The sequence below is a fragment of the Scyliorhinus canicula genome, chromosome 18 (genome assembly GCF_902713615.1).
Source record: "Scyliorhinus canicula chromosome 18, sScyCan1.1, whole genome shotgun sequence".
Taxonomy (NCBI): Eukaryota; Metazoa; Chordata; class Chondrichthyes; order Carcharhiniformes; family Scyliorhinidae; genus Scyliorhinus; species Scyliorhinus canicula.
In genome coordinates this window covers 67,498,549-67,520,304 of record NC_052163.1, presented here as the reverse complement: position 1 = coordinate 67,520,304, position 21,756 = coordinate 67,498,549, and the positions used below count along the sequence as shown (strand labels likewise).

General features: G+C 55.5%; 1 non-coding gene across 1 annotated transcript; it reads left to right on the top strand.

The window, feature by feature from the left end:
* Nucleotides 1–17,754: 17,754 nt before the first annotated feature.
* trnar-ucg lies at nt 17,755–17,827 on the top strand. The gene has a single exon. It is a non-coding gene; the product is annotated as a tRNA-Arg (tRNA).
* The last annotated feature ends 3,929 nt before the right edge of the window (nt 17,828–21,756 follow it).

Sequence of the window (21,756 nt, the reverse complement as noted above, 5' to 3'; positions counted from 1 at the left end):
GATCCCCTCCCGCAGAAGCCGTTGGACCTCCGATTTGATAGAGGTCCTGTCCTGCGCACTGTACCATCTGCTCCCAGTGGCAACGGGCTTACAGTCCGGGGTGAGGTTTGCAAAAAGTGAAGGCGGATCGACCTTAGGGGCCGTGAGGCCGCAGACGGTGAGGGGGGACGGGAGTCCGCCGAATTTCAAAGTAAGGCTTTGGAGGCGGCATTGAAAATCAAGACCTAGTAACAGGACAGCGCAGAGATGGGGGAGGACTTAGAGCCTGAAGTTGCTGTACTCTAAGCCCTGAACAGTGAGGGTCGCAACATGTGTCAGGCGGTTGATGCTCTCGGCGACTGACTGCTGCGACTGGGCCATGACCTGGTGAGACTGGGCCAAGGCCTGCAGGGCGCCGGCAATGTCGTTTTGCCTCTGGCACATTGCTGCCTGTGAGAGGGCAACCCTGTCCAGGGCCGAGGATGACGCGTGCACATTAACCCCAACGCCATGCATAACCTGACCCATTGCCTCCACTGCGGATGCCACCCGTGCGGTGTCGGCCTGGGTCTCTGCCATGAGCGGCACCATTCCCTGCTCGTGGACGCGGTTCGACTCCTCTAACAGCGTCTGCAGAGTCTGGAAGACAGCCCTCATCCCGTCATTGTTTCCCTGGGTTTCTTCAGGCATCGGCTGTGCGGGTGGGTTGAGAAACTCCAGGAACTCCAAAAACGTCTGGGAGCCAGCTGCATGCTGGGCCTGGTCTGGCCTCCGCGAGTCCGGGCCCTCGGTTGCTCCGACCTCCACCTGCTGTACCTGCTCAGCTGTGATGTGCGAACCAGACTGTGACCCAGGAGCCTCATCACTAAATAGGCCCGCCGGGGTGAGTGTCTCTGGGATGGTGGATGGTGTGGGAGATAGCAGTGCTGCAAGCCCGATGTTGCCGCAATTTAGCACCTCCTCTATGGTGTGGGGCCGCTCAGAGTCCGGAGGGTTATCGCTGGCCATTTCTGTGGCTTGTGGTATCGCCACCCTCTGGGCGTCCTGCTCCGCAGATTGGGTTGGGGAGGATGGGACTCCCCGCTGATCGGGCACCCTCTGTCGTTCGGCCCCAGGTGAGGTCGGGGCAGATGCCTGTGTCCGTCTGCAGCCAGACGGCCCTGGTCGTTCGGCATCACGTCCTAGGGAAGAGAATGAGACGGGTTATTTAGATTTGCTCGGCAGGCCGCTGGACGGTCCCAGTGGGCAGCGTGTGAAGGGACAGAGGATGGGGGAGGTATCCCAGTGGGCAGGGTGTGTGAAGGGACAGAGGATGGGGGAGGTGTCCAAGTGGGCAGGGTGTGTGAAGGGACAGAGGATGGGGGAGGGCTGGGTGTTTGTCAAGGAGGGTTGTCTCACTTGTTGCAGCTCCGCCAACCTCGCATAGCGCGACATCCCGGGTGCCAGACCCCCCCCAACAAGGTCCAGTGCCCTCTGCTCAAAGGTGGTGAGGGGGTGCAGGTTGGGCGAACCCCCTCCAGTCTGGTGCCGCTCACGGGTGTTGTGAGCGGACTTGGCCTGTTGGGGGAGGGTACATAGGTAGATCATTACAATACGGCAGATATCAGCAGTCCGTTCAGATACTGGCACAGTTTGGGGGTCAAGTTGTCATAAGACGATTGCATCTCTCCACGGGGGCCAGAGCGCTGGGTCTGTGACAACTTTGTGAACCACCCTCAACTAACTCTGCCCCAATCCCCCTCCACCCCCCGTGCCAGGGGGGGAGGTGGGTGATTAAGTTAAGGGGGAGGGATGGTTGTGACCAGGGGGCACCTTCTTGGCACTTACCCTGGCAGCCCTGGTGAGGTCGTGCAGCTTTTTTCGGCACTGCTCTGCTGAGCGAGGGGTCTGCCCCACAGCACTGATGGCAGCAGCCACGTCACGCCAGGCCTGGCGCACCGCGCTGGCAGGTTGGCGATGCCCTCTCCGCGGGCAGATGATGCCCCTCCTCTGCTCGACAGCATCGAGCAGCGTCTCCACATCTGCATCAACAAAACGAGGTGCAGCTCTCCTGGGCTCCGACATCATGGCCTACAGATTCTGTGCTCGCCCGCGCCTTTTTACGGCGTCGGGCGGTGTCACGTGGGCGTGTTCGTATCGTCGCCGCGTTCCGTCGTCATCACGCACGTGATTGACGCGGCCGCGTTCCTAGCCCATTTCCCGGACGTGAATACGTCGGGAAATGGACCCTTCCCGACCGTCATCAAACGCGCCCGTTTTTGACGCCAACTTCGCGATTTTTCGCGGGTGCGGAGAATCGCGCCCATGGAGTGTAGTACTACTGATTAGAGAAGATGTGTGAAGAGATCAGTTGAGAGGGTCATTCGGAGTCTGGTAACAGCAGGGAAGAAGCTGTTTTTGAACCTGTTAGTGCGCGTTCTCAAACTTTTGTATATCCTGCCCAATGGAAGAGGTTGGAAGAGAGAATAATCCTCGTGGGAGGGGCCTTTGATTATGCTGCCCACTTTCCAAAGACTTTAGCCTCTCTCTTTCTTTTTATAGATTTAAAGAATCTCTTGCTGTATGTTTTTATATTACTTGCTAGTTTACCCTCATCTTTGTTTATCTTGGTCACCTTCTGTTGTTTTTTTTTAAACTTTCCAAATCCTCAAGTTTACCACTAATCTTCATCACATTGCCTGTTTTTTCTTTCAATTTCATACTATCCTTAACTTCCTTGGTTAACAATGATTGATTTATCCCCTTCCTAGAATGGGTAGCATGGTGGTTAGCATAAATGCTTCACAGCTCCAGGGTCCCAGGTTCGATTCCCGGCTGGGTCACTGTCTGTGTGGAGTCTGCACGTCCTCCCCCTGTGTGCGTGGGTTTTCTCCGGGTGCTCCGGTTTCCTCCCACAGTCCAAAGATGTGCGGGTTAGGTGGATTGGCCATGCTAAAATTGCCTGTAGTGTCCTAATAAAAAGTAAGGTTAAGGGGGGGGGGGTTGTTGGGTTACGGGTATAGGGTGGATACGTGGGTTTGAGTAGGGTGATCATGGCTTGGCACAACATTGAGGGCCGAAGGGCCTGCTCTGTGCTGTACTGTTCTATTTTCTATGTTCTAATCCTTCTTTCTCACTGGGAAACATTTATTGTGAGTCATTAATTATTTTCGCAAACATCGGCCACTGCTGATTGTGGCGCTAACAATTGCACTCAAAGACAAGAGACAAGTACAATCAAGGCTTTATTGCTGTGTGATGCTATTCCTCCGGCTGCAACTGTAGACTAGGGTCTGAGTGACTCACACGCATATTTATACACAAGCTCCCTGTGGGCGGAGCTAGCCGGCAGGGGCTTACCGGAGGAACCTGAATTACAGGTACAGCCATACATCCCCCTACTGCAAGTATGCATATCTACAGTGGTTATCACCACACTGATCATCCATCTTTTCTGTTCAACTTCTTTCCCAGCCAACTCCACCCTAACTCCTTTGAGATCACCCTTATTTTGTTTGGCATAGTTGTTTCTGACCCCCAAGTTCCTCATTCTCAAACTGAATGCTAAATTCCACTGTTTCCTAAGGGATCTTTTAGTCTGAGATTGTTTACTAAACCTGCCTCAGTATACATTACCTCATTCAAAATAGTCTGACCCTTGGATCCACAAGATATTGTTCCAGGAAACTGTCCCAAATACACTCTATGAATTCCTCCTCATGGCTACCTTTTCTAATTTGATTTTCTGATTAGAAAGGACACGCTGCGGGGTCTGCGGGTCTGTGAGTCTGTAAATCGGGCCTGTGATTTAGGAGCTTTGGATCTGGCCAGGCAGCCTTTGGCAAAGTGTCCTTTCTTGCCGCAGTCGCTACAGGTCGCGTTGCGAGCCGGGCAACGCTGCCTGAGGTGCCGTTTCTGGCCGCAGAAATAGCAGGGCAGCCCCCCGGGTTGGGCGGGCAGCCGCGCGGCACAGGCCTGGGACACCTTCTGGTTGCCTGTCCACGTGCGGTCTGAGGGGAAGCATTGAGGCTCTGGAAAGGAAGGACGGAAGAAAGAGGGAAAATCGACCGTGGATATCTAAGGAAATAAGGGAGAGTATCAAATTGAAGGAAAAAGCATATAAAGTGGCAAAGATTGCTGGGAGATTAGAGGACTGGGAAATCTTTAGGGGGCAACAGAAAGCTACTAAAAAAGCTATAAAGAAGAGTAAGATAGAGTATGAGAGTAAACTTGCTCAGAATATAAAAACAGACAGTAAAAGTTTTTACAAATATATAAGACAAAAAAGAGTGGCTAAGGTAAATATTGGTCCTTTAGAGGATGCGAAGGGAGTTTTAATAATGGGAAATGAGGAAATGGCTGAGGAACTGAACAGGTTTTTTGGGTCGGTCTTCACAGTGGAAGACACAAATAACATGCCAGCGACTGATAGAAATGAGGCTATGACAGGTGAGGACCTTGAGAGGATTGTTATCACTAAGGAGGGAGTGATGGGCAAGCTAATGGGGCTAAAGGTAGACAAGTCTCCTGGCCCTGATGGAATGCATCCCAGAGTGCTAAAAGAGATGGCTAGGGAAATTGCAGATGCACTAGTGATAATTTACCGAAATTCACTAGACTCTGGGGTGGTCCCGGTGGATTGGAAATTAGCAAACGTGACGCCACTGTTTAAAAAAGGAGGTAGGCAGAAAGCAGGAAATTATAGGCCAGTGAGTTTAACTTCGGTAATAGGGAAGATGCTGGAATCTATCATCAAGGAAGAAATTGCGAGGCATCTGGATAGAAATTGTCCCATTGGGCAGACGCAGCATGGGTTCGTAAAAGGCAGGTCATGCCTAACTAATTTAGTGGAATTTTTTGAGGACATTACCAGTGCAGTAGATAACGGGGAGCCGATGGATGTGGTATATCTGGATTTCCAGAAAGCCTTTGACAAGGTGCCACACAAAAGGTTGCTGCATAAGATAAAGATGCATGGCATTAAGGGTAAAGTAGTAGCATGGATAGAGGATTGGTTAATTAATAGAAAGCAAAGAGTTGGGATAAATGGGTGTTTCTCTGGTTGGCAATCAGTAGCTAGTGGTGTCCCTCAGGGATCCGTGTTGGGCCCACAATTGTTCACAATTTACATTGATGATTTGGAGTTGGGGACCAAGGGCAATGTGTCCAAGTTTGCAGATGACACTAAGATGAGTGGTAAAGCGAAAAGTGCAGAGGATACTGGAAGTCTGCAGAGGGATTTGGATAGGTTAAGTGAATGGGCTCGGGTCTGGCAGATGGAATACAATGTTGACAAATGTGAGGTTATCCATTTTGGTAGGAATAACAGCAAACAGGATTATTATTTAAACGATAAAATATTAAAGCATGCCGCTGTTCAGAGAGACTTGGGTGTGCTAGTGCATGAGTCACAGAAGGTTGGTTTACAAGTGCAACAGGTGATTAAGAAGGCAAATGGAATTTTGTCCTTCATTGCTAGAGGGATGGAGTTTAAGACTAGGGAGGTTATATTGCAATTGTATAAGGTGTTAGTGCGGCCACACCTGGAGTATTGTGTTCAGTTTTGGTCTCCTTACTTGAGAAAGGACGTACTGGCGCTGGAGGGTGTGCAGAGGAGATTCAATAGGTTAATCCCAGAGCTGAAGGGGTTGGATTATGAGGAGAGGTTGAGTAGACTGGGACTGTACTCGTTGGAATTTAGAAGGATGAGGGGGGATCTTATAGAAACATTTAAAATTATGAAGGGAATAGATAGGATAGATGCGGGCAGGTTGTTTCCACTGGCGGGGTGACAGCAGAACTAGGGGGCATAGCCTCAAAATAAGGGGAAGTAGATTTAGGACTGAGTTTAGGAGGAACTTCTTCACCCAAAGGGTTGTGAATCTATGGAATTCCTTGCCCAGTGAAGCAGTTGAGGCTCCTTCATTACATGTTTTTAAGGTAAAGATAGATAGTTTTTTGAAGAATAAAGGGATTAAGGGTTATGGTGTTCGGGCCGGAAAGTGGAGCTGAGTCCACAAAAGATCAGCCATGATCAAATTGAATGGCGGAGCAGGCTCGAGGGGCCAGATGGCCTACTCCTGCTCCTAGTTCTTATGTTCTTATGTTCTTATGTTCTTATGTTCTTATGTTCTAAGGAGGTGGATAGTTTTACCGTCTCTTTTCGAGCAGGCGCTGTCCGACATAGTTGGTGTCCCGGAGGGCGAGTTCCATATGCTGCGAGGCTGTGACGTCCTTGTAATTGTAGTTTCGAGTCAGTACCCTCAGGTCGCATAGATATTCCTCCAGCGATTCCCCGGGGCATTGACAACGAGTGGTGAGGAGATGCCGCGCAAACACTTTGTTTACTGGCCTCACGTACTGCCTTTTCAGGATCACGACCGTATCTGCATATGTGGTCGCTTCCTCGATCTGCCCGGAGATTCTGTGGCTCACCCGGGCGTGGAGGAGACTCAGTTTCTGTTCTTCGGTGACGGCGGGCGAGGAGGAGGCGGTGAGGTAGGCCTCAAAACAGCAGAGCCAGTGCCAAAAGATTATTTTGGCTTCAGTTGCCTGTGGGTCGAGTTCCAGTTTGTCAGGCTTGAGGGCTGCTTCCATAGCGATATTGTAGCTAATTAATGCGACCATCAATTCACACGAGACGAAGAGCTGAAGTGAACAGTGGTTTTAATCAGCTAGAACTGTGCCTGTCTGCGACAGCTCTGTACCGAGTGCCACCTAAAGGCAGCAGATCTATATACCTCCCCCGAGGGGGCAGAACCACAGACGGAGCCCACAAGGGTATCAACATGATGCAATACAATGTAATGTAATACAATGGTGAATGGTAACAGTAATACATTCACCCCATTTGCAATGGCCATGCTAAATTGTCCCTTGGTGTCAAAAGATGTGCAGGTTAGATGCGGTTATGGGGATAGGGTGGCATAGTGGGCCCAGGTAGGGTGTTCTATCAGAGGATCAGTGCAGATTCGATGGGCTGAATCGCCTCCTTCCCCACTGGAGGGATTCTATGAATTCTACAGCTATTGTTGTGAGGCCTATAGACTACTCGCATCAGTGTCTTCTTTCTCTTGTTATTTCTTACCTTACGGATTCTGAATCTTCTGATCCAAGATCATTCCTTGCTTTTGTACTTATTCCATCTCGTACTAACAAAGCTGCCCCACCACCCTTTACTTCATGCCTATCCTGACGAAATCACATACCCCTGAATATTTAGTTCTCAGTTTTGATGTCCTTGTAACCAAGTCTCTGTAATGGCTGTAAGATCATACCCATTAACCTCAATTTGTGCTGTTAATTCATTTATTTTGTGCCGAATGCTACATACATTTAAGTGAAGAGCCGTTAATTTTGCTTTTTTAAATCATTTTTGACCCTATTTGCTGCTGTTTTTTATGTTTGTTCAGCATCTTGCAATGCTGCCGTATCCTTTTGCTTTGTCAGCCTATGTATCCCCTTTCCAGAATCAATCAAGAGGCTGCTATGGCCTGGATGGTGTTGGGCTTTTTCAGTGTTGTTGGAGCTGCACTCATTCAGGCAAGTGGCAATCCGGAGAGGAGACAGAGTCTCACTCTATGCCGATGACCTGCTCCTCTATGTCTCAAAGCCACAGGAGGACTGAAGGCAATACTGCAAATACTGAAAGAGTTTGGAACCTTCTCGGGCTACAAACGTAACCTGGGCAAAAGCGAGACATTCCCAGTGAACCCAAAAGGGGGAGGGACAGAGCTGAAGGGGCTCCCGCTTTAAATGGGCCAGAACAGATTCCGTTACCTGGGGATCCAAATAGCCAGAGACTGAACACAGATCCACAAGTGGAACCTGACCAGCCTGATGGAGGATGTAAGAAAAGACCTTCAATGGTGGGGCTCACTCCCACTCTCCCTGGCGGGGACAGTGCAGGCGATCGAGATGAACGTACTGCCAAGGTTCCTCTTCCTGTTTAGATCCATCCCGATCTTCATCCCCAAGGCCTTTTTCTAAAATGTAGACAGGCTAATCATGCGTTTGTGTGTGTGTGTGGGGTGGGGGGTGGGGGGGGGGGGAGGGGGGGGGGGGGGGGGGGGGGCAAGAACCTGAGAATTCCCAAACTGACACTGCAAAGAGGGAAAGTCAAAGGGGGTTTGTCTGAAAGAGTGAGGACCACTACTAGAGGACCTGATAGGCACATCAGCGGGAAGGGCAGGGGGGGGGGGGGGGGGGGGGGGTGGTGGTGTGGTATGTGGGAAAATATATGGACAACTACTGGACAGAGTTCGAACACCACTGGACGAGACCAGACAGAAATGGGAAGACGAACTGGGAACAGTGGTGGGATGGGGACTCTAGAGCGCAGCACTGAGCAGGGCGAACTACACCTCCTCCTGTGCAAGGCTAAGCCTAATGCAGCTCAAAGTGGTGCACAGAACGCACCTGACCAGAACCCGAATGAGCAGGTTCTTCCCGGAGGTGGAGGACAAATATGAGCGGTGTCAGAGGGGCCCGGCCAACCACACCCACATGTTTTGGGCTTGCCCCAAGCTTGCTGGGTTCTGGGCAGCCTTCTCCGAGGCAATGTCCAAGGTTGTGGGGGTGAGGGTGCCCAATAGTGGCAATCTTCGGGGTATCGGAGCAGCCAGAGTTACACATGGGGAAGGGGGCCAATGCCCTTGCTTTTGCTTCCCTAATCACACGCCAGAGAATCCTGCTCGGCTGGCGATCGGCAGCACCACCCATGGCTGCAGACTGGCTCGCTGACCTCTCGGAATTTCTCCACCTGGAGAAGATTAAGTTCACCATCCGAGGGTCAGAGGAAGGCTTCCTGGATACTTGGGGGCAGTTTGTCGGCCTGTTCCAAAACCTGTTCGAGGCCAGCAACGAGGAGTAAGCTAAGTGGGGAAAAAAAGATAGATGGGGAACCAAAGTACTGCGCAATCCGATGAGCGGGGGAGAAGGAAGGTGGGTTTCCTCCGGGTGCTCTGGTTTCCTCCCACAGTCCAAAGATGTGCAGGTTAGGTGGATTGGCCATGCTAAATTGCCCTCAGTGTCCAAAATTGCCCTTAGTGTTGGGTGGGGTTACTGAGTTATGGGGATAGGGTGGAGATGTGGGCCTGGGTAAGGTGCTCTTTCCAAGAGCCGGTGCAGACTCGATGGGCCGAATGGCCTCCTTCTGTACTGTAAATTCTATGAATACACAGTAACTGTTTGTAAATACGAGAAAAGCCAATAAAAAGATTTTCAAAAAAAAATTTCAGGCAAGAGGCGAGTATTCCATCTCACTCCTTCACACAATGGGGAAATTCATGAGAAATAGGGAATTCATAACCAACCTCTTCACTCTGATTGGTGAGAATGTGGAACTTGCTACCACACACAGAGCAGTTGGGGCAAATAGCATGCATGTATTTAAGGGAAAGCTCGACAGCACATGAGGAAGAAAGGAATAAGAGGATATGCTGCTCTGGTGAGCGGAAGTAGGGTGGGGGGAGGCTGAAATAAAACGTAAACACCAGCAGAAGCACCAGTTGGGCTGTGTTGTAAGTTCTATATAAAGGTGCTGTGGTGATCTACCACTGTATATATGTGTGTGATTGCATTGGGGATGTACGACAGTACCTGTATTACAGGTTTTCCGGTAAGCCCCTGCTGGCTAGCTCCGCCCACAGGGAGCAGTATAAATATTCATAAGTTTCCCTGAGATGCCATTCTACAGCTGCAACCGAAGGAATAGCATCTCACTGTAATAAAGCCTCTCTTATACCGATTTGAGTCTTTGTGTGCAATTGATAGTGCCACAATTTATTACAGTGAGATTTTTCAACATCATGGACACCCGATCGCCTGCAGCTGGATCCGCAGTCGCCGCATGCCAGGAAAGACTTTAACCACTGGCCGGCTGTTTTCGAGGCCCAAATCACCTCAGCGGACCCTACACCATCGGAGGCTCAGAAGGTACAACTCCTATACTCAAGGTTGAGCTCCAGCGTGTTCCCGCTGATTCAGGACGCGCCTAACTACGCCCGAGCCATGGAACTTCTCAAAGAGAATTACGCCCAGTCGACGAACACTCTGTTTGTTAGCCATTCGCGTTCAGCAACCGGGTGAGTCGATTGAGGACTTCTGGCGGGCCCTTATCCCTCTAGTACAGGACTGTGAGTGCCAGGCCGTCTCGGCCATGGAACATTCGAATCTCCTCATGCAGGATGCCTTTGTGACGGGTATTGCATCGGACCCCATCCGGCAACGACTGCTGGAAGGGGCCACTCTCGACCTTGCGGCAACAAAGACTTTAGCGCTCTCTATGAGGGCCACTTCCCGTAATGCGCAATCCTAACCCGCCCACCGCACAGCCCACCCATCCTACCCCTCGTGGACCCCGCAACCGACCCCCCCGACTGGGGCCGCTCCCGCGCACTATGCCTGCGCTGCTCGCCGCACCGCGCACCCTGGGGGTCCCCGCTGCTACTTCTGCGGTCAGCAGAAGCACCCCCGCCAGCGCTGCCCGGGCCGCACCGCGGCCTGCAAATCCTGTGGCAAGAAAGGCCACTTTGCAGCGGTGTGTCAGGCCCGCGCTGTTGCCGCTATCACGCCCAAACTCTCCCCCTCGCCTCAGCCGACCGCGCAATGGGCCCTGCCGTCCGCTGCTCCCGGGGCCACGTGTGATCTGTGGGCGCCGCATCTTCCTTCCCCGACTCCACGTGCGATTAGTGGGTGCCGCCATCTTTCACCGCCCCTGCCATGGGCGCCGCCATCTTCATCCTCTGACTCTGTGTGTTCCATGGTCGCCGCCACCTTGCCCCGCCCCCACAATGTGCGCCACCATCTTCTTCCTCGTAGGTACTCCAGACGCCGCCATTTTGTCCTCCCCTCGGAACTGGACCGCGGGACCTGGGTTGCTGCCGCTACTCATCGGACTCGTCGGACTCTTCGGTCGATCACCCGCTACTCGCCTCCATGACGCTCGACCAGTCCCGTCCTTGCAACCTAGCCACCGCTTCTACGACTGTGCTTATCAACGGCCACGCGACCTCCTGCCTCATCAACTCCGGGAGCACGGACAGTTTCATCCATCCGGACACGGTAAGGCGCTGCTCCCTCGCGGTCCATCCCGCCAACTAGCGGATCTCCCTGGCCTCCGGATCCCACTCTGTCCCAATCCAGGGCTTCTGTCTGGTCAAACTCACCGTACAGGGTGTTGAATTCAACCGTTTCCCCCTGTACGTTCTCCCCAACCTCTGAAACAGAGAAGAGGTCGGGGATGGGCGTTGCCAGGAGGTGGGGCTACAGAGACACGGGGCAGGGGCTGGGGGCAGGCCCAGGAAAGGGGATGGCTGACCAGCAAGGGGGGGGTGGGGCGGGGTGCATGGTGCCCCCCAACTAGGCTGGTCATGTGGAACGTTAGAGGGCTAAATGGGCCGGTGAAGAGGGCTAAAGTGTTCGCGCATCTTAGGGCTTTAAAGGTGGACATGATAATGTTGCAGGAGACTCACTGTGGTGAATTATAAACCCAGTAATTCACACTGTGTTCCATTATATGTATTGTGTCCTTGTGGGCTCTGTATACGAGCCGTTACGCGGCTCTGCCCATAGGGGGAGATGAGGAGTTTGTACTGGGCTCCACCCTTGGCTCCGCCCATGGCTCCTTCCATGGAAGTATAAAGATCTGCAGTCGTGAGCCTGCTGCCAGTTCATCTCGTCGCAGGCAGGCTCAGTTGTAAGACTATTAAAACCACTGTTCACTTCCAATCAAGTGTCTTGTGAATTGATGGTCTCATCAATTTAATAGTCTTAGGAAACTTGAAGAAAGTGACTATGGAATCAGCCCTCAAACCTGACCGACTAGAACTCGACCCGCAGGCTGCAGAGGTGAAATAAATCTTTCTACACTGGCTCAGATGTTTCAAGGCCTACCTGGCTGAATCAAGCACTTCAGAAACTACGGAGGAGCAGAAACTCAGCCTACTGCAGGCAAGGGTGAGCCACCGTATCTCTACTCAACTTAACAGTACTTCCTCGTATACGGAGGCCCTGGCCATGCTCGATCGAATGTACGTGAGGCCCATCAACGAGGTCTACGCGCGCCATATTTCCACGACCCTCCGTCAGCGCCCCGCGGAGTCGCTGGAAGACATTCTGCACGATTTAAAAGCCCTAGCACGGGACTGCAATTGTCAAGCTGTATCAGCCGCCCAGCATATGGAGCTCGCTGTCCGAGATGTATATGTGGCAGGGCTCAGGTCCAACTATGTGCACCAGCGGTTGCTTGAAAAAGGGGCCCAGAACTTGGAGGACACGGTAGAGTTAGCTATGACCATGGAGGTCCCGTTCCGCAGCCTCACCTCGTTCCCCACGGACCAAGCGACCCCATCCTGGGTCCCCGACCAGCGACTGCCCCAGGCCTGCGCCGCGCGGCCACCCACCCACTACGCAGCCCCAGTGTGCCATTTTTGTGGGCAGCCCCAACACCCACGGCAACACTGCCCGGCCCGCAACGTGACCTGCAGCAGCTGCGGTCGCAAAGGACACTATGCCCGGGTCTGCCTACCGAAGAAATCCCCCTCTCCAAACTCTCCCGCAGCCCAGAGCACTCGCTTCCCAGACTCGCAGGCCCGCAGGCCCCGAAATGCTGCGGCCTGTACTCCGACTCCGCCCCCACCCGACACGTGCGACTCATGGGGGCCGCCACCTTGGCAACCCTCCTCCACGCGCCCGGCCACGTGCGACTCATGGGGGCTGCCATCTTGGGCGCCATCTTCCTCGAAGACTACGACCTCCGCGGACAGTCATCACGGGGCCACTCCAGCACAGCTGATCGAGCCGCCGACTACCCACAACTCAGCGCGGTCACGTTGGACCAGTCGCGTCCGAAGCACCTCCGCAACTCGCTGATGACCGTTAAAATCAACGGGTACAGGACACCGTGCCTCTTCGACTCCAGGGGCACCGAGAGCTTCGTACACCCAGATCTGGTAAGACGCTATTCACTCCCTATTTTCCCTGCACAGCAAACAATCTCCCTCGCTTCGGGCTCACACTCTGTTCACCTCCAAGGGCGCACCGCCGCGACCCGAACGATTCAGGGCGCCAGCTACTCGAACTTCCAGCTATACGTGCACCCCAAACTCTGCGCCCCACTCTTACTGGGACTCGACTTCCAGTGCAACCTCAAAAGCCTCACACTATCTGCAGTCTAGCGACGCTAAAAATCGACCCCCCTCCACTGTTTGCTAATCTCACTCCGGACTGCAAATCCGTAGCCACTCGCAGCAGGCGGTATAGCCTGCAGGACAGGGTATTTATCAGAACCGAGGTTCAGAGGCTCTCACATGAGGGAATCATAGAGGCCAGTAACAGCCCCTGGAGAGCTCAGGTGGTGGTCCAAAGACCGGGGAAAAAGTCCGGATGGTAGTGGACTATAGCCAAACCATTAATCGGTTCACGCTCCTCGATGCGTACCCCCTCCCCAGGATTGCAGACATGGTGAATCAGATAGCCCAGTATCGCATTTTCACAACGGTGGATCTGAAGTCTGCATACCACCAGCTCCCAATCCGCCCGGAGGACCGCCACTACACGGCGTTCGAGGCAGATGGTGCCCCTTCCGTTTCCTCCGGGTTCCCTTTGGCGTCACTAATGGGGACTCGGTGTTCCAATGAGCAATGGACTGAATGGTGGACCAGTACGGGCTGCGGGCCACATTTCCGTACTTGGACAACGTCACCATCTGCGGCCATGACCAGCAGGACCATGATGCTAACCTCCATCGATTTCTCCAGACTGCCCAGAAACTCAACCTCACGTATAACACGGAGAAATGCGTTTTCCGCATGACCAGGCTAGCCATCGTCGGCTATGTCATGGAAAACGGAGTCCTGGGCCCCGACCCGGACCGTATTACAACGGAGTCTTACAACTCCCTCTCCCTCATTGTCCCAGGGCCCTCAAAAGGTGCCTGGGATTCTTATCGTATTATGCCCAGTGGGTCCCTCAGTATGCGGACAAAGCCCGCCCACTATTTAAGGCCACACTCTTTCCTCTGTCAGATGAGGCTCACAGGCCTTCACCTGCATCAAGGAGGACATCGCCAAAGCGGCCATGCGGGCGGTGGATGAATCCGTCCCTTTCCAGGTTGAGAGCGATGCCTCAGAGGTCGCTCTCGCAGCCACCCTAAATCAGGCAGGGAGACCAGTCACCTTTTTCTCCCGTACCCTCTCCGCTTCGGAACTTCGACACTCCTCGGTCGAAAAGGAAGCACAAGCCACCGTGGAAGCTATACGTCTCTGGAGGCACTACCTCGCAGGTAGGAGGTTCACCCTCATCACCGACCAAAGATCGGCTGCCTTCATGTTTGACAACTCACAAAGGGGCAAAATTAAAAATGATAAGATCCTGCGGTGGAGGATCGAACTCTCCATCTACAAGTACGATATCATGTACCGACCGGGGATGCTCAACGAGGCCCCAGATGTCCTGTCCCGCGGCACGTGCGCCAGTGCGCAAGACGACCGCCTGAAAGCTATCCACTATGACCTCTGCCATCCGGGGGTCACCCGGCTCGCCCACTACATCAAAGCCCGAAATCTGCCTTTCTCCACCGAGGAGGTAAAAGCCACCACCAGGGATTGCCTGATCTGCGCGGAGTGCAAACCGCACTTCTATAGACCAGACAGGGCCCACCTGGTAATGGTCTCCCGGCCCTTTGAACGCCTCGCTATCGATTTCAAAGGGCCACTCCCCACGACCAATCGGAATGTGTACTTCCTGAACGTCATCGACGGGTTCTCCCGCTTCCCCTTTGCTATCCCTTGCCCCGATATGACCTCCCACACAGTCATCAGAGCCCCGCACAGTGTCTTTACCCTGTTCGGGATCCCCAGCTATGTACACAACGACAGGGGTCGTCCTTTATGAGCGACGAGCTGCGTCAGTACCTGCTCGACAAGGGCATTGCCTCGAGCAGGACTACCAGCTATAACCCCAGGGGGAACGGGCAGGTGGAGAGGGAGAACGCAACAGTTTGGAAGACCGTTCTACTGACCCTCCGGTCCAGGAATCTCCCGACCTCCCATTGGCAGGAGGTCCTCCCCGACGGGCTCCATGCTATTAGGTCCCTCCTATGCACAGCCACCAACCAGACCCCTCACGAACGGCTATTGTTTTTTCTAGGGGCACTACCACGGGGGTTTCGCTCCTAGCATGGTTGAAGACACCGGGCCCGGTTCTCCTCCGGAAGCACGTCCGGACACACCAGTGGAGTGCTCCTACTCCACTCGAACCCCGAATACGCTTTCATCGAATACCCTGACGGCCGTCAGGACACTGTTTCCCTCCGGGGCCTGGCGCCTGCAGGATCCAATCCCACCACCACTACCGCCGAGGTACCCCTCACATTACACCCCGCACAACCCTCCACGCCCTGCGCCCCCGCACCTACAGGTTCACTGCCCGTGCTCCGCGCCCCCGCGCCTATGGGTTTCTGGCGCTCCCCGTCACCAGTCGAACCAGTCGGGTATGAAGCTCGGACCGAATCCACTATCGTACCCTCACCGACCGTCACCACCCAGCCACCTGAAGAGGCTGCAGCCCCGGTGCTTCGCCGATCCCAAAGGACGACTCGGCCGCCGGACCGGCTCAATTTGTAGACCCATCTGCCAGTTCATCTCGTCGCAGGCAGGCTCAGTTGTAAGACTATTAAAACCACTGTTCACTTCCAATCATGTGTCTTGTGAATTGATGGTCTCATCACTCACCTGAAGGTAGTGGACCAGATCAGGCTGAGGAAGAGCTGGGTTCGTCAGGTATTCCACTCAGGGCTAGACGTGAAGACCAGGGGAGTCGCAATTCTGGTGAACAAGCGGGTGCAGCTTGAGGTGGGGAATATTGTTTTGGATGGGGTTGGTCGCTACGTTATGGTTAGTGGTAGGCTGGAAGGAAGGAACGTGGTCTTGGTCAACATATATGTGCCAAATTGGGATGATGCGGATTTCATAAAGAGGGTGCTGGGGAAGATACCTGACCTGGATTCCCACAAGCTGGTTATGGGAGTGGATTTCAATACAGTTATGGATCCAGGCCTGGACCAGTCGTGCTCAAGAACGGGCAGACTGTCAGCAATGGGAGAAGAGCTGAGGGAGTTCATGGAGCAGATGGGGAGGGCCTATCCGTGGAGGTTTGGTAGGCCGACAGAGAAGGAGTTCTCCTTCCTCTCGCACGTTCATAGAGTCTATTGCTGGATCGATTTTGTTAGACTGAGTAGGGATCTACTGACAGGGGTGGTGGATGCTCAGTATTCAGCAATCACCATTTCCGACCATGCCCCGCATTGGTTTGAGCTTCAGGTGAGTGAAGAGAGCTTCCAGCGCCTGCAGTGGAGGCTGGGTGTGGGACTGCTGGCTGATGAAGGGGTGTGCGAGAGGGTGAGGAAGTGTATACAAAACTACCTGCAGGTCAATGATACAGGGGAAGTCTCAGCAGCGGTGGTGTGGGAGGCGCTCAAGGCAGTGGTGAGAGGGGAGCTGATTTCAATCCAGGCTCACAGGGACAAGATGGACAGGGCAGAAACAGACCGATTGTTAGCGGAGATCCTGCAGATTGACAGGAGGTATGCGGGGACCCCGAGTGCGGAGCTCTGGAGGGAATGGAGGAGGCTGCAGGCGGAGTTTGGGGTGGTGTCCACGGGTAAGGCAGTGGAGCAGCTCAGACAGGCGAGGGGTGCGATATATGAGCATGGAGAGAAAGCCAGCAGGATGCTGGCTCAGCAGCTCAGAAAGAGGGAGGTGGTTAGGACAATAGGTAAAGTGGTGGATGGAGGCGGTAACTTGGTAGGGGATGCGGCGGGTGTGAATAGAGTTTTCAAGGATTTTTATTGCAAACTTTATAGCTCGGAGCCCCCCTGCGGGACCGGAGGGGATGAGACGCTTCTTAGATGGCCTGACATTCCCAAAAGTGGGCAGGGAGCTAGTAGAAGGGCTGGGCGCCCAGATCAGGGTTGAGGAGATTAGAGGGCTTAAAGACCATGCAATCAGTAAGGCCCCGGGGCCAGATGGGTACCTGGTAGAATTTTATAAAAAGTTCTCTGGGATATTGGGGCCGCTGCTGGTCAAGGTTTCTAATGAGGTAAGGGACAGAGGGGTGCCTGGCTGTCAGACATGGTGAGTTTCCTGAGCTTGGAGAAAATCAAGTTCGCCTTGACAGGGTCGTTGTTAGGGTTCGCCCGGAGGTGGCAACCATTCATCGACTTCTTTGCGGAGAATTTATCGTCAGCAGGGGGCGGGGGTTAGGGGAATGTAGTATAGGGGGTCAGTTGGGCAGATCTGGGTAGGACGGGTTAGGGCAATCGCACTGTGTACTTTGGTTATTGTACAGTCCTTTTGTTTTCACGTTCTTTACTTCTACTGTTTACAATGCCAAAAAATTCCTCATTAAATTTGTTTATTTTTTAAAAATCAGTGGGAGGGAAGCTGGAGTGTGCCATGAGCCACTGTGTTATTCTTCTCTGCAAAAAGCAGAATAAATGCGCTGACCAAATCGAGACACCAGCTTCAAATAATAAATTACTTTAATATTGCACCTTTATCATAATTAACCATCCCGAAAATATTACATAGAGGTGTAGTACTTTTCACCGTGTGCAAAGAAGGGGATGGAGCAGAATAATGAAGTTGCTGGGAGTTTGGAGCAGGCTGATTGAGCAGCCAGGCAGAGAAGGATCTGGCTGAGCTGCAAATCAAAGCGGTTCAAAGTTGTTGCACTGACATGAAGCAATCTGTGTTCACCAGTGCGGATGTCTTGTCCCATTTCAGTTAATGTACCGACCGCGTGGCCTAATGGATAAGGCGTCCGACTTCGGATCGGAAGATTGAGGGTTCGAGTCCCTTCGTGGTCGCATTTTACAAAACTGGGTCTTAATCCAGAAACAAGCGTCCTTTTAAATGCAGAAGTGTTATTGCGGTGGTGGCTGCCCAGATTGCCCCAGTTGCAAATTTTAGAGCCATTTATTTAATTTCATTTAACACTGACTAATGAAATATAAAACTCGGAGTGGAACAGCCGGCAGCTTGCAGTCGGCCTCGGCCCGAAGATCCTCTCCCGGCAAAATGGCTCCAGCCGCACAACAGAGAGATTGAGAGGTTTAACCGGGGGGCAAAGATCCCCACTCCCCGGTCTGCAACACTGCAGCCCACAGACCAACACTCACCGCCCGGGAACTCCCAATCCACAGAGACCCCCGCCCCCCCGGCCAGCCCGGACACTGAGGCTTAACCCACACACACACACACAGACAGTGTATCCACCCCCCCACCCCCCGCACTGAGACACAGCCCCCCCCCCCCCCCGCACTGAGACACAGCCCCCCCCCCCGCACTGAGACACAGCCCCCCCCGCACTGAGACACAGCCCCCCCCCGCACTGAGACACAGCCCCCCCCGCACTGAGACACAGCCCCCCCCGCACTGAGACACAGCCCCCCCGCACTGAGACACAGTGTATCCCCCCCGCACTGAGACACAGCCCCCCCACACTGAGACACAGCCCCCCCGCACTGAGACACAGCCCCCCCCCGCACTGAGACACAGCCCCCCCACACTGAGACACAGTGTATCCCCCCCCACACTGAGACACAGTGTATCCCCCCCGCACTGAGACACAGTGTATCCCCCCCCCCGCACTAAGACACAGCCGCCCCGCACTGAGACACAGTGTATCCCCCCCTCGCACTGAGACACAGTGTATCCCCCCCCCCGCACTAAGACACAGCCCCCCCCCGCACTGAGACACAGCCCCCCCGCACTGAGACACAGTGTATCCCCCCCGCACTAAGACACAGCCGCCCCGCACTGAGACACAGTGTATCCCCCCCCCGCACTAAGACACAGCCCCCCCGCACTGAGACACAGTGTATCCCCCCCCCCCCGCACTAAGACACAGTGTATCCCCCCCCCCCGCACTGAGACACAGACCCCCCCCGCACTGAGACACAGCCCCCCCTCGCACTGAGACACAGTGTATCCCCCCCCCGCACTGAGACACAGTGTATCCCCCCCTCACTGAGACACAGCCCCCCCGCACTGAGACACAGCCCCCCCGCACTGAGACACAGTGTATCCCCCCCGCACTGAGACACAGGTATCCCCCCCCGCACTGAGACACAGCCCCCCCGCACTGTGACACAGCCCCTCCCGCACTGAGACACAGCCCCCCCACACTGAGACACAGCCCCCCCCGCACTGAGACACAGCCCCCCCACACTGAGACACAGCCCCCCCCGCACTGAGACACAGCCCCCCCTCGCACTGAGACACAGTGTATCCCCCCCTCACTGAGACACAGCCCCCCCGCACTGAGACACAGCCCCCCCGCACTGAGACACAGCCCCCCTCGCACTGAGACACAGTGTATCCCCCCCCGCACTGAGACACAGCCTCCCCGCACTGAGACACAGTGTATCCCCCCCGCACTGAGACACAGCCCCCCCCGCACTGAGACACAGCCCCCCCGCACTGAGACACAGTGTATCCCCCCCGCACTGAGACACAGTGTATCCCCCCCGCACTAAGACACAGCCCCCCCGCACTGTGACACAGCCCCCCCCGCACTGAGACACAGTGTATCCCCCCCGCACTGAGACACAGCCCCCCCGCACTGAGACACAGTGTATCCCCCCCGCACTAAGACACAGCCCCCCCCGCACTGAGACACAGTGTATCCCCCCCGCACTAAGACACAGCCCCCCCCGCACTGTGACACAGCCCCCCCCCGCACTGAGACACAGCCCCCCCGCACTGAGACACAGCCCCCCCCCGCACTGAGACACAGTGTATCCCCCCCGCACTGAGACACAGTGTATCCCCCCCGCACTGAGACACAGCCCCCCCCCGCACTGAGACACAGTGTATCCCCCCCGCACTGAGACACAGTGTATCCCCCCCGCACTGAGACACAGTGTATCCCCCCCGCACTGAGACACAGTGTATCCCCCCTCGCACTGAGACACAGCCCCCCCCGCACTGAGACACAGCCCCCCCGCACTGAGACACAGTGTATCCCCCCCGCACTGAGACACAGCCCCCCCCCGCACTGAGACACAGTGTATCCCCCCCCCCCCACTGAGACACAGTGTATCCCCCCCCACACTGAGACACAGCCCCCCCGCACTGAGACACAGTGTATCCCCCCCCACACTGAGACACAGTGTATCCCCCCCGCACTGAGACACAGCCCCCCCGCACTGAGACACAGTGTACCCCCACCCCGCACTGAGAACACAGCCCCCCCGCACTGAGACACAGTGTATCCCCCCCCCCCGCACTGAGACACAGCCCCCCCCGCCACTGAGACACAGTGTATCCCCCCCCCGCACTGAGACACAGCCCCCCCGCACTGAGACAGTGTATCCCCCCCGCACTGAGACACAGCCCCCCCGCACTGAGACACAGCCCCCCCCCGCACTGAGACACAGCCCCCCCGCACTGAGACACAGCCTCCCCCGCACTGAGACACAGCCCCCCCGCACTGAGACACAGCGTATCCCCCCCTCACTGAGACACAGTGTATCCCCCCGCACTGAGACACAGCCCCCCCGCACTGAGACACAGCCCCCCCCGCACTGAGACACAGCCCCCCCCGCACTGAGACACAGCCCCCCCCGCACTGAGACACAGTGTATCCCCCCCCCGCACTGAGACACAGTGTATCCCCCCCGCACTGAGACACAGACCCCCCGCACGGAGACACAGTGTATCCCCCCCCCGCACTGAAATACAGCCCCCCCCCCCCCCGCCCCCGTAAGCGCGGACACTGAGGCTTAACCCACACACACACACACAGACAGTGTATCTCCCCCCCCTCCCCCCGCACTGAGACACAGCCCCACCCGCACTGAGACACAGCCCCCCCCGCACTGGACACAGTGTATCCCCCCCCCGCACTGAGACACAGCCCCCCCCCCGCACTGAGACACAGTGTATCCCCCCGCACTGAGACCAGCCCCCCCCGCACTGAGACACAGCCCCCCCCGCACTGAGACACAGTGTATCCCCCCCGCACTGAGACACAGTGTATCCCCCCGCACTGAGACACAGCCCCCCCGCACTGAGACACAGCCCCCCCGCACTGAGACACAGCCCCCCCTGCACTGAGACACAGTCCCCCCCCCGCACTGAGACACAGCCCCCCCCGCACTGAGACACAGCCCCCCCGCACTGATACACAGTGTATCCCCCCCGCACTGAGACACAGCCCCCCCGCACTGAGACCAGCCCCCCCGCACTGAGACAGTGTATCCCCCCCCCGCACTGAGACACAGCCCCCCCGCACTGAGACACAGCCCCCCCGCACTGAGACACAGCCCCCCCCCCGCACTGAGACACAGCCCCCCCGCACTGAGACACAGCCTCCCCCGCACTGAGACACAGTGTATCCCCCCCCCCACTGAGACACAGTGTATCCCCCCCCCCGCACTGAGACACAGTGTATCCCCCCCCTCCCCCCGCACTGAGACACAGCCCCCCCGCACTGAGACACAGCCCCCCCCGCACTGAGACACAGCCCCCCCGCACTGAGACACAGCCCCCCCCGCACTGAGACACAGTGTATCCCCCCCCCGCACTGAGACACAGTGTATCCCCCCCCCACACTGAGACACAGTGTATCCCCCCCCCGCACTGAGACACAGCCCCCCCCCCCCCGCCCCCGTAAGCGCGGACACTGAGGCTTAACCCACACACACACACACAGACAGTGTATCCCCCCCCGCACTGAGACACAGTGTATCCCCCCCCCCCCCGCACCGAGACACAGTCCCCCCCGCACTAG